A 12,405-nucleotide genomic window follows, 5' to 3' on the forward strand; every position below is an offset into this window, starting at 1 on the left:
TTTTGACCAAAGAAAGTCATAATCACAGAGAAGGGACTTCAACCAAATATCTGCTGGGGAAACAAGTAGAGCTATTCACTTGCATAATCAAAGAGGTTCCTAAATTACACAGGGCACTTTGGTGACCTGGAATACAACTACAGGAGCAGCCATATGGGGGTCCCAATGTTAATAAGAAGAAACTGACTGATGGAGAAAATTGCTTGTGGAAGGTGCTTAGGCCACATAACCTCCAAGGCACCTTAATTCAGCAATCTTAAGCCAGCACAGGACTCACATCCTCTCTTAGGTAGAATTACACTTGGGGCAGGGAGGAAGAGGTGGTAAGAGATTGAAGGATGATGCCTGATGAAATACACCAACGGCAAAAAAGAGAATTGAAATCGACATCTGAATTGGAATCACTCCTTTGACAAAATTGACTGATCTTCTAGCAATTGGAAGTTTTCTTTTCATAGAAATTATGTATTTAGGTAGATGAATAGAGTGTTTGGTAAGCACTGGGGTGTTAGTTGCTTTGAAAATATGAGTATTCCCATGACTCACATGCAGAGTAGCCCAAGGCTAACTTTCAGAGTAGAATACATTTTCTTACGGGGCTCACCTTTTAAAGCTCCTTCACTTATACCTTGTAGAAGCAAGCTAATGAGCTTCTGGGTTGACATATGCATTAATTGTGGCCTTCTGGAAGCAGTGAGTTCTGCTTGTTCTCTTACCTACAAGTGACACCTTATGAGGTTGGGCGATCGGGCCTGAGGGGAGCACCCCAACCTGGGATGGTGCTGTCAGCACAGACGGGGGGACTTCTGGTGCCTCTTAAGCCAGATAAAGAGCCAATTGCCTACTCTCTCTCCTGGTTGGGGAATGTCTGTCCCTGAGCAGACAGAGATTAGAGTTTCTCCCAGACTCTGCCCTGGAACCAGACAGATTTTGAATCATGCACAGAGGGCTTGGAAAGAATATGTAAATTTGCCATCTTCTAGAAAAGTGTCTTTCTGCTGCAACCTGATGTTTGCCGGTGGGGCGCCCCATGTGAGCTCGTTGTAGGGCTATTTTGCTCACAATACGACATTTTGCAGACTTCTCTGTCACCCCTTCTAAATGTCTCCCCACCATCCTCCCTTCCCATAGCCTACGTTATCTTCCCTACTATTCTCCCTCCCTCCCTTTCTTGTCCCTTTCTTCACTTTATTCCTAAATTCACTCGTGCCACGTGACTGGTGGGAGAGGAGACCCTGGAAGGCAGGCTTCTGGCTGTTGGATGATCACAGAGTGGTCACAAGGGCCTTTGCTGCCTTTGCTCAGCTGTCTACTGGTTTTCAAGTCCCAGATCCAATCGTTCAGCTCTGTGAAGCTTTTCCTACGTGTCCCCAAGGAGAGCTGACCACCACCTCCTCTGGTTCCCACTCTTGCTCAAACTTCCATCATAGCATTGGCTGCTTTGTATTATTATTGATTCCATGGGGTCTCTAGCAACTTCCAATTGCTAGAAGATCAGTCAATTTTGTCAAAGGAGTGATTCCAGTTCAGATGTCGATTTCAATTCTCTTTTTTGCCTTTGGTGTATTTCATCAGGCATCATCCTTCAATCTCTTACCATCTCTTCCTCCCTGCCCCAAGTGTAATTCTACCTAAGAGAGGATGTGAGTCCTGTGCTGGCTTAAGATTGCTGAATTAAGGTGACTTGGAGGTTATGTGGCCTAAGCACCTTCCACAAGCAATTCCACTTAAGGAGCAAGGGCCAGCTATTGATCACTGAGCCTGCAACTCAGCGTAGTTCTTATACCACAGTAGGTGCTCCGTAAGTGTGGATTGAGGGCATGAATGAATGAAATGCATGATTGAGTTCCTATTGACCAGAGAGTAACATCAGAGTTCCTTAGGGAAGCCTTTAATACCTTACTTGGTCCATTCTAAATCTGCTCTATGTAGTCTGCATCCTGTTCAGTTAAGATAAGCTATTTATGGCCCCCTTGTTATGGAGGGGTCACATACGTTCCCACCTCCTTGCCTTTTTGTGTGTGTGTGCAATGCCTCCTTCCCCTCTCCAACTGGATGCTACCCTGAGTTTCCATCTTGCTCCTTTGTAGAGTCTGTGCTGTCCTCTGTCACCCATGGTACCCTTTCCTACCTGGGCTACCCACAGGGCACTTAGCCATCATACCTTGCAGTATCTCTTACAGTGAATTTGATTTTGATGGTCAATCTTAAAGAGCTTTTTAACAATGTCTTTCTTGTCTCTTGTAAGCTCCCCTCTAAGACCAACATGTGACTGGGAACCCAGGAGGCGCTCAATATTATTTACTGGATGAAGGAATGGACTTCAGCTCAAATGGCAAATTTACATATTCTTCAGTTGACATATTTGTTGGCAGTTTGAGAGTGGATTTTCCTCTTCTGCCTCAACTGCCCTAGATGTCTGAGGAGAGGGTGAAGGATGTGTAGGGTGTCTGATAGAATGTGAGAGAAGGTGAAATGGTGCCAAAGAGGAAGACTAAATACCCCCCAGAGACTGTCCCCTTCCACAGGGGCCCAAGTCAGGCTCCAATGGAAACTGGAATCAGAGTTGGTTTTTCTGTCCCCCCATCTAATTGTGTGGTTGACAGTGACTCCACTTCTTTCCCTTAGTCCTTTTATCTTCATCCACATTTCCTCACCCTCAGTTTCATGGATTTCTATACAGACATACATTTTCTGGACATACAGAGCTATTCTGCCTCCTGTCCTAAAAATATCATTTCTTTATACAGAGTAAACCATTTCTCTGCCAAATTCTTTCCTAATCTGCATATTCTACCCATTCTTGATGATATCTGCAAGATGTCTGTGCCAGTTTGAATGTACTATGTCTCCCAAACACCATTATCTTTGATGTAATCTCCTGTGGGCAGACCTAGCAGTGTTAATTAGATTGTAATTCTCTGACTGTTTCCATGGAGATGTGCCCCACCCAACAGTGGGTGATGACTCTGATTGGATAATTTCCATGGAGGTGTTGGCCCACTCATTCAGGATGGCTCTGAATTAAATTACTGGAGCCCTATATAAGCGCAGACAGAAGGAGTGGGCTTGCTACAGCCAAGAGGGACACTTTGAAGAATGCACAGGAACTGAGAGAGGAGCTTCAGCTTACAGAGACATTTTGGAGAAGGCCTTTGAAAGCAGACTTTTGCTCCAGAGAAGCTAAGAGAAGACAAATGCCCCAAGAGCAACTAAGAGTGACATTTTTGAGGCGCTGAAGCCTAGGGAGGAACGTCCTGGGAGAAAGCCATTTTGTAAGCAGAAGAGAGCAGACACCAGCTGCATGCCTTCTCAGCTAACAGAGGTTTTCCAGACGCCATTTGCCATCCTCCAGTGAAGGTACCCAATTGTGGATGCATTACCTTGGACACTTTATGGCCTTAAGACTGTAACTGTGTAACCAAATAAACCCTCTTTTATAAAAGCCAATCCATTTCTGGTGTTTTGCATTCCGGCAGCATTAGCAAACTAGAACAGATTTTGGTACCAGAAGTGGGGTGCTTTTGTTGCTGAGTTTGCAAATAACAAACATGTTGGGACGGCTTTTTAAATGGATAAGGGGAAGATTCTGAAAGAACTGTGAGGAGCTTGTAGAAAAGGCCAAAACTGCTTTGAAGAGACTGTTAGTAGAAATATGGACTCTAAAGATACTTCTGACGAGGCCTTGAACAGAAATGATGAATGTGCTGTTGTGAACTGGAAGAAAGGTGATCCTTGTTTTAAAGTGGCAGAGAATTTGGCAAAATCGAGTCCTGGTGTCAGATGGAAGGAAGAATTTGAAAGCGACGACCTGGAATACTTAGCTGAGGTGATCTCCAGACTACGTGTGGAGGATGTACCCTGGCTTTTACTTGCAGCTTACAGTAAAATGAGAGAGGACAGAGATAAGCTGAGAAATGAACTCTTGGTTTCAAAGAAACCAGAAATTGATGGCCTGAAAAACTCTGGGCTTCCAGGGAGTGAAACCCCAGAAGCTACAGCCCAACATGGGGATGTAACCAAACATGGAACCCAGCCGCCATTTCAATACAAGCCAAGATTGGAGAAGGAGTTAAGCAGAAAGGATTTGTGGAAAGTCCTATTGTCTGATGGCTTTGACCACTGTGTGCTTCATGCAAAGCCAATAGAATTTTTGTGAGATCTTTATAGACAGAGATGTTGCTGATCTGGACTGGAGAAGACAGACAAGGAACAAATTGAAGGAAAAATTTCTTTAAAGACAGAGCCATGGAGGTTGAGGTCTGGAGTCAAGAGGTCTTGGGCTGGGAGAGCAGAGCAGCCCACATGCATGGAAAGGGTGAGTTTGCCCTGGAGGTCAAGGGCAGGCCTTCTGCCTCGATGCTCAGGAAATGTTCTGCCACCCCAAGCCCCAAAGAGGGTGGAGCACATTCCCAGGGAATTGGGGAGAGCCTGGCTGTCACCACACTGTTCTGAAGGGGTTGCGCATGTGCCCCAGAGATGGAAGGGAATCCAGGTGCTGCCCCAATGTTTGAGGAGGGTGGGGCTGAGAAGGTGGTCTCCCCATGTGTGGATATGTTGGAGCACTCACCCAAGTGTTTAGAGAGGAAAGGGCTGCTGAAAAGGCCCTTAGGAAGGGTTAGACTCCCGCTCTGTCAAGCCCCAAGGATGCAACATCGTTCTGTTAATGACTCTCAGACTTTGAAATCTAATGGAGTTTGTCCTGCGGGTTTTAGGAACTGTTTTGGTCCTGTTAACCCTGTTTTTCTTACTGTTTCTCCTTATGGCAATGGGAATGTTTATCCTATGAATGTCCCTCCTTTGTATATTGGAAGCACATAACTTGTTCTAAGTTTACAGGTCCACAGTCAGAGGGGAATTATGCTTTTGGACAGACCATGCCTATAATTGATTTTGATGGGATCTTGTACTTAACTATTGTTACTGAAATGATTTAAGTTTCTGTGATATTGTTGTGGGATAAATGTATTTTGTATATGGAAAGATAATGTCATTTTGGGGTCCAGGGGGTGGAATGTGCCAGTTTGAATGTATTATGTCCCCCCAAACGCCATTATCTTTGATGTAATCTTGTGTGGGCAGACCTAGCAATGTTAATTAGATTGTAATTCTCTGACTGTTTCCATGGAGATGTGCCCCACCCAACAGTGGGTGATGACTCTGATTGGATAATTTCCATGGAGGTGTTGGCCCACTCATTCAGGATGGCTCTGAATTAAATTACTGGAGCCCTATATAAGTGCAGACAGAAGGAGCGGGCTTGCTACAGCCAAGAGGGACACTTTGAAGAATGCACAGGAACTGAGAGAGGAGCTTCAGCTTACAGAGACATTTTGGAGAAGGCCTTTGAAAGCAGACTTTTGCTCCAGAGAAGCTAAGAGAGGAGAAACGCCCCAAGAGCAACTAAGAGTGACATTTTTGAGGAGCTGAAGCCTAGAGAGGAACGTCCTGGGAGAAAGCCATTTTGTAAGCAGAAGAGAGCAGACACCAGCTGCATGCCTTCTCAGCTAACAGAGGTTTTCCAGACGCCATTTGCCATCCTCCAGTGAAGGTACCCAATTGCTGATGCATTACCTTGGACACTTTATGGCCTTAAGACTGTAACTGTGTAACCAAATAAACCCTCTTTTATAAAAGCCAATCCATTTCTGGTGTTTTGCATTCCAGCAGCATTAGCAAACTAGAACAATATCTTTACCTCTTTTTGATAAAATTTCAAACCCACTATGCTTATTCCCAAATGCTCTGTGGGGTAGAAGACTCAATTTAGGATTTGCTAGATGCCAGCAGGCTTTATTAGGTCCCATTTTATTCTAGATAGATTGTATTGAATTGTTCAAAAGCAGTCTGTTATTCATCTTTATACCCTTAGCCCTTAGCATAACACCTGACTCCTGCTGAACTGAGCTATACTCAGGTGAATCTCATTTGTAACAGTGGGGTTGAACATAAGATTGATGTTTACCTAACAGGCTAGAAGTTCTCAACTTGTGGTCCCTGGACAGGCAGAATCAGCATTACCTGGAAAACTCTTAGAGATAAATCCCCTGAATTAGAAACTCTGGGGTTGTGGACCTGGCAATCTGTGTTTTCACAAATCCTCTAGGTGATTCTGATGCACTCTCAAGTTCAAGAACTACTAATAGAACAGCCTTAGCAGTTCAACTTTTTTCATTAACTAGTTGTTATATATTAAGGGATGCCAGAACTTAATCCAGGTTTGTCCAAATCCATCATGCTATAACGTGGTTTTGGAACATGGTGTGTAAATATGCAGGAGGCAGGTTGGCAGCTGGAGCTTGTTTTCAGTCTCTCATGCTCTATCGAATGGAGAGAGAGCTGCCTGTCAACGCCCTTGCCCTGGGCTTTCTTTGCTGCCCTCAATTTGCACTGAGCTGCCCTGTCCCAGCATCCAAGGAATAATAGGAGTAATAAAGACAGCACTTCATGAGAGCAGACCCTGCTCCGGCCCCCTGTGCTATGCATGGCATTCCAGTAACCTAGCCAAGCCACCCAAGTCCCCGTTGTGCTGAGATTCACCTGCGGCAGGTAGACAGTGAGGGATTCTTCAGAGCAAAACACTGCGCAATCAATTGGAGATAACAGAGGCACAGGGGTCAGGCGGGCTGCCCGGAGCATCTTTCATCTTTGACTTATATTGGGAGGGTGTAAAGTGTGGCATCGGCCTGGCCGGCCCGGTGGTCAATGGCTGCCTTGTTCTGCCCTCCACTTATCTGCCATCTCTCTGATGTCACAGGTTTCATTTGGGTAGCTGACTTCAAAGGTGCTTTTCAAATTTTTTAAATTTTTCTATTTCAGGGATAATAGCCCAGCTTTTCAAAAGCATTTTGCTGTGCAATCAAATCAAATATTCTTAAATGGACGGGGCCAAGTTAACCCAGCCCAAGCACAGAGGCTCCCAAAGGGTTGCCAAGAAACTGGTGCCAGTTCTGACAGTTGGACAAAGGGAAGCTGTGTTTTCTGTCCTCCTCAACTGTATTCTTCTCTCAAACTCATCCTTGTATTGGGATTAAAAAGAAAAATCTGCCTTACCATCCACTGCTCTCTGTGCAAATGGCCTCAACTGAGGTATTTTCCACTTAGTCTGCAATATACACCTCAAGAATAACTGGGAAATTGAGTCAAAGTAACTGGATCATTCAGTTTCTCTGAAGGATTGAATAGTAGTTTCAAAGAACAAGCCAAGCTGAGCTCTGACCTTCATGTTTCACAGACTCATATTTAGTTTGAGTTCATATCTAAAAATGGACTATAGAATCTACCACTTGGTGGTCTCTTCCTCTTTGTTTTCTTCCATTGGTCACGTCAGTGGCTGAAAGCTCCCTTGTGGGTTGCCTGGACCATAAGGCAGCCTGACCCAACTTTTAAGTAAGTTGTATTTCCAGACACAAGTTTTGGTCTTTATGTTGGAGAGACATATTTCCAGTGAATAGTAAGGGCTAACACTTATCGGCATTTATTATTTACAAGGCACTGGGTTACGTGGTTTACAGGCACTATCTCATTTAATTCCTATATTCCTCTGTGGCTGGTTCTATCATTAACCCCATTTAACAGGGAAGAAAACTGGGCTTCAGGAAGGCAGAGGCTGGGATTTAAACTCAGGTCTGACTGCTCCAGAGTCCAAGGCTCTTAGCCCTGGTGTTCGCTGCTCCTCAGTGTCCTGCCGCAGGTGGCATCATAGTCAAGAAAAGTGCAGGGAAGAGAGAGAAAGGAGACACAATCAGGGACATTTCTCTCTGACCTTCAGAGAAAGGAACTCTGCAAGAGCAAGGGATGAGGGGAGCCATCACTTTTGAGCTTTCAGCCCTCAGGGTCTGTCATCACTCTGGGGCTAAAGAGAACCCTCCACTTTCCCTGTTGGATGGGAGGAAATTCCACTGCTTCTCTAGGGACAGGGATGGGGACATGATTGTCCAAGGTCATGTCTAAAGAGCTGGGCCCAAACTCAACCCTACAAGCTCTGTAGTTGGGGCACTGTCTGTTCTAGCAAGCAGGAGTGCAGGGCAGAGTTAGACACATACCTGACATTTTATGAGTCTAATTTACAAAAGTTCAGAAAAAAAAGAAATTCAGAGAAAAGATAGGAAAAATTTTATAAGCCGAAACTGAGGAAAAAGGACTCTTTTACACAAAAGTCCTCAAAAAAATTTCAATGCTGAAAAAAAAAAAAAAAGAGGAAACGTATGTTCAGTAAATTGAAGTGGTCCTGGGAATCTATGTGCAAGCTCAGACATAAAAGAGGCATGGAGAAAGGTGCATGTGAACAATGGTGGACAGACGCAGTGCCACTGACTTCTGGTGGGGAGTTTGCAAGTAAACCAAAAGGCATCAGACGACAAAAGATTGTTTTGTTTTTAAATTTAAGTTATAAGCATGAATAAAACAACAACAATGAAAGGACAGGTACTCTGCTTGAGGTCAGTGTCGGAATGGCAACAGATCAAAGAGAAAACAGAACTCCCCGATTCTTATTTTATATCTCTACTTTTCAAAGGAGAATAATTGTGACAACTGAAAAGGTCAATACCAACACCAGGAGAGGGAGAGAGGCTATAAGGGAGAAACAAGGTGTTCTAAATGCATGCAAGTCTCCTGGAAGGAATGGTCTGTTTTTGGAACGGGAAAGAGCTTGCACATGTGCTGGATGGAAAAACCCTTGGTGATTTTGGAGGAATACTGAGATCAATGGATCATTGACAAGCTGACTTGTGTGTATTTGGGCAAGAAGGCAGCGATCCCTCAGATCTAACATGAATGTACTGAGGACAAATATTGCCAAAATAGGCTCATCTCTTTCCTTCTTAGGGTTGTGTTACAGTTATGGTTCAAGTCAATTTTATGCAACATTTGACAAACTCATATGATTTGAAGCTGGACATGCTAAATAATACGTTGAGGATGAGAGAATTAGAATGCCAAAAGATATTGGTGAACTGAGTGTATAAAACAAAGCTAACAAGATGAAAATTTCATAAATCCACAACTGCTCCAGTATAGAATAGGGTAAAGGTGGCTTGATAGGCATACCTTTAATAAGGCATAAGGTTTTTAAGTGATTATAAACTTGGTATGAGCTTGGGATGTGGTATGGCTTTCCAGAAAATTAATTCAAACTTGATCTGCGTGAATGGAAGTATAATATTCAGAACAAGGAAATAGTGAAACCAACATATTTTAATGCCTTTTTCCTGTAAGAATTTTCAAATATATTATCTTATTTTGTTTTTTTTTTCACAGCCTGTTAACCTCATTTTTTCCCAGATGAGTTGAGTCCAAGGTACAAAAAGGCTAATTAATTTTCTGAAGATCAGATAGCCAGGAAGTAGAAATGTCAGAGTTCAAACTCAGGTTGGTTTGATTCCAAAGCCTTGCTCTTTGCACTTCCCACAATGACACTCTGTAGAAGGGGATCATCTCTTCCTGTGTGGGGCTCTGTTATACCACAGCATGATGCTGGGTTTGGCTGCAAAAGAAGCATTAGGACTCGGGAGCATTTTTAAAAACTGACTCCCCTCTATTCCAATCCGGAGTAAAGCTGCTATTCAGGGCACCATTTTGAGGGGCAGAGATGAGGACAAAATTATAATGTAGTTACAATGATGAGGGGTCTGAAAAACTGTCATGTGGGAGACACTGGGGATATTTAACTAGCAAAAATAAAAGAAACAAAGATTCGGGGAAGATTTGAAATCTATCCTCAATTAGTTGAATGTCTGCCATGGGGAAGAAGGAAGCAGAGGAATTTTGGTTAATCCAGAGGTAGATCTGGACCCAATGGAGGAAAGTTGCAGGGAAATTGATTTCTACTCTATACTAGATTTCTATTGCTACTGTAACAAATTACCACAGATGTAATGGCTTAAGCACCCCAAATGTGTTACCTTAGATTAGACATCCAACATGGGTCTCACTGAGCTAAATTCAAGGTGCCAGCAGGGCTGCATTCCTTTTTGGTGGCAGTAGAAGAGAATCCATTCCCTTACCTTTTCCATCTTCTAGAGTTCACCCACATTCCTTGGCTTGTGGCCCTTCTTCCTTCTCAAAGCCAGCAACAGTGCATCTCTCTGACCATTCTTCAGTTGTCATATTGCCCTGTGATGGGAAAGGTTCTCTGCTGTAAAGGACCATTGTGATTAAATTGCAACAACCTGGATAATCCAAGATAATTTCCCCATCTCAAGATCCTTAAATTGGATGATATCAGCAAAGTCCCTTTTGCTATGTAAGGTAACATAGTTATAGGTTCTGGGGATTAGTAGCTGAACATATTTGGGGGGCCATTATTCTGTCTACCACACACTCAGTGTAGGATGGATTCCTAATAGATCTGTGCAACAATAGAGTCAGCTGCTTTGACACTCCACTCCTGGGAAAAATCCAGTAGAGAATGGACCAGCTTTTGATGAGGATGCTGAACAAGGGAAGTCGACCAGATGTCTTCTTAAGGTTGCTCCAAACACAAGAGCTGAGGGTTCTATGGCATATGAAATGACTTAGAGACCTGACTAGCCCTTGTTGAGTTAGAGACCTACTAGCCCTTATTTTGTCAGACACTGTCTTGAGCTTTCTCATCTCTAGTCCTTTTTTACATGTTGTTCCATCCATCTTCTCTCCCACTCCACCTCTATCATGCTGGTTAAGAGTACAGGTTCTAGGGTCTGATGGCTTGGAGCTGCTTACTTGTCCTCTCTAAGATTCAGTTCTCTTATTTTTAAATTATTACCTACCTCATAGGGTTGTGACAACAATTAAATAAGATGCCCGTGTTAAAGGAGGCTCTCAATAAAGTGTACTCACTCATTGCATGATTATTTATTTGTTATTCTAGTCCCTGGCATCAAGGCAGTTATAGTCCACCAGGGATCAGAAAATAATGAACAGCCAACTTAACAAATATGTAAATTATATAATATGCTAGAAGGAGACAAGTTATGGGGAAAAATAAAGAAGAGTAAAGGGCATTGAGAGTATGTGTGGGGGATGCAGGTTGTAATTTGTTAGGGTAGACCTTGTTGTGAAAGTAAGATTTGTGCAAAAACTTGAAGGAGATGAGGGAATTAGCCATGCAGCTACCTGGGGAAAAGCATTAAAAGCATAGAGAAGGGCAGATAGAAGTTCCCATCAGCACTGCTGAAGAATTCTTCATAATGACACTAATAAAAATGCTTTGCATATGTGTGTGCACACGTGTGCCCACGTGACTGTGTATAAGTACTTGTATCTGCAGATATATACCTTACCTTTACCGTTTATGTTTAGGGTGCTTTTATTTACATTATTCGATTTCATCCTCATAATCCTGTGAAGAAAGCAGGGTCAGCGTGTATTATACCATTTTACCAAATTAAAAAATAAGACATTTTGCCTTATTCAAGGTTCACAGTTAGTGAGAGGAAGTGCCTGAATTTCAGCCAAAGTTTCTGAGTCCAAATCCCAGGCTCTTCAGTACATACCATCCAGGCTTATTAGTACTTTCTTGGGCAATTCATACCCCACAACACTCCCAAGGACTAGGATGACTGCTTCTATCAACATGCCACTTTCAAGGTTTATTCTTATTGTGACGTTCAAACCAAGGAGGGTACCTTGCTACTTTTCCCTTGAATATTATGTATTAGTTGCTTGGATGGAGCCATCCACCTGGAGCTTGAATTTGGTGCTATTTACAAGCACTTCATAAAAAGTACATGGCCATCGCTGACTTTTCTCACTTTATTCTAACTATTGGCGATGGTTCTTTCTGGTTCATGGAATGTTGCCTAAATAAGGGATTAAGTGTATGATAGAAAGAAATATATTTATTTGTGACAAATAGGACAAGGATAAGTTGAGGGTTCTAGGTCCCCTAAGCTCTCTCCAGGATGACTGATATCCTTTACAGTAATGATTTCCATGGATTAAGCCTGATGGCCTAGAAGGTACTGGCTTGAGATAATTTTGCCTTTATGAGATGTCAGCCTGAGGTCAGGAAATAAATATCACAGGCACCTAGAGAAGCAAGTTGAAAAGGTGAGGGACGTAAAATCATGCCTCCAGGGAGGCTGACGGGTGTTCCCAGCATACCCTGACAGCCTGCACTGTTTGCCCTCATCTGCAGGACGAATTCCCTGGAGCCTGTGATTATTAATGGGGCACCAGATGCTCCGTCTTTATTGCCGTCAGTCACGGGGTCTGCCTCTGCCAGTCCACAGAGACGCGACTTCCGTGGTCAGAGCGCGGGGTCGCTGAACGGGGCTCGCCTCTTCCTGCCCTGGTCTTCCTTCCACACCAGCTGAGTCTCACTTAGGTTAACAATTCCCTTAATTCCAGGAGCCGCTTGAGCGGCAACCGATGTCAGACAGCGCCACCTACTGAGCTGACGAGCGGCGTCTACATGGAACT

Source organism: Choloepus didactylus, chromosome X, assembly GCF_015220235.1.
Source record: "Choloepus didactylus isolate mChoDid1 chromosome X, mChoDid1.pri, whole genome shotgun sequence".
In the NCBI taxonomy this organism is placed as follows: Eukaryota; Metazoa; Chordata; class Mammalia; order Pilosa; family Megalonychidae; genus Choloepus; species Choloepus didactylus.